Genomic DNA, 861 nt, shown 5'->3' on the forward strand with positions numbered 1-861 from the left:
AATTTTTTGTAAGATGATCATGTGTGTCACATATATGACAAACAATTTCTTGAACACTTTTTAATTGATCACTCTTTTTCATTTCTAATGACTCGATTTTTCTTGCTAAATATGCAAGTTTAGCTTGAATATCTACATCATCTTTAAGATGATAAATACCACCCCCATTTGTTGAATTATTGGTTTTACTTGGTGGTTCAATTGAGCCTATATTATCCCAATTTTGAGCATTTTCTGCTAATGACTCCAAATATTCCATAGCTTCATTTGGGTTTTTATCTTCAAAAGTTCCATTACACATGAATTCTATCATTTGCCTATCTTTAGGTATTAAACCTTCATAAAAGTGAGAAATTATTCTCCATATTTCAAAACCATGATGTGGGCATGTATTAAGTAACTCTTTATATCTATCCCAACATTGATAAAATGTTTCCCCTTGTTTTTGAGAAAAAGTTGTAATTTGTCTTTTAAAAGAGTTTGTTCTATGGGAAGGAAAAAACTTTTTTAGAAATTGTTGTTGCATTTCTTCCCATGATCTTATTGAACTTGATCTCAAATTTTGCAACCATGTTTTAGCTTTATCTTTTAAGGAAAAAGGGAAAAGCTTTAATCGAACAGTATCCATGCTACAATTTTGATCATTATAAGTGTTGCAAACCTCCTCAAATTCTCTTAAATGCAAATATGGATTTTCAGAATCTAAGCCATGAAAATTTGGTAAAAGTTGAATGACTTGTGGCTTAAAATTGAAATTAGATGCATCAGGAGGAAAAACTAAACAAGATGGTGTACTAGTTCTTATTGGATTCATATGGTGCCTAAGTGTTCTTGGTTGTTCATGTTCTTGATGATGATTAT

At 30.3% G+C, this 861-nt stretch overlaps 1 non-coding gene across 1 annotated transcript; it reads left to right on the top strand.

Annotated features, from left to right (window-relative positions):
- The first annotated feature begins 371 nt into the window (after positions 1 to 371).
- Positions 372 to 482, top strand: LOC140870041 (small nucleolar RNA R71). Its single transcript, XR_012147025.1, has one exon. It is a non-coding gene; the product is annotated as a small nucleolar RNA R71 (small nucleolar RNA).
- Positions 483 to 861: the final 379 nt, after the last annotated feature.

Source organism: Henckelia pumila, chromosome 4 (assembly GCF_033568475.1).
Source record: "Henckelia pumila isolate YLH828 chromosome 4, ASM3356847v2, whole genome shotgun sequence".
Lineage (NCBI taxonomy): Eukaryota > Viridiplantae > Streptophyta > Magnoliopsida > Lamiales > Gesneriaceae > Henckelia > Henckelia pumila.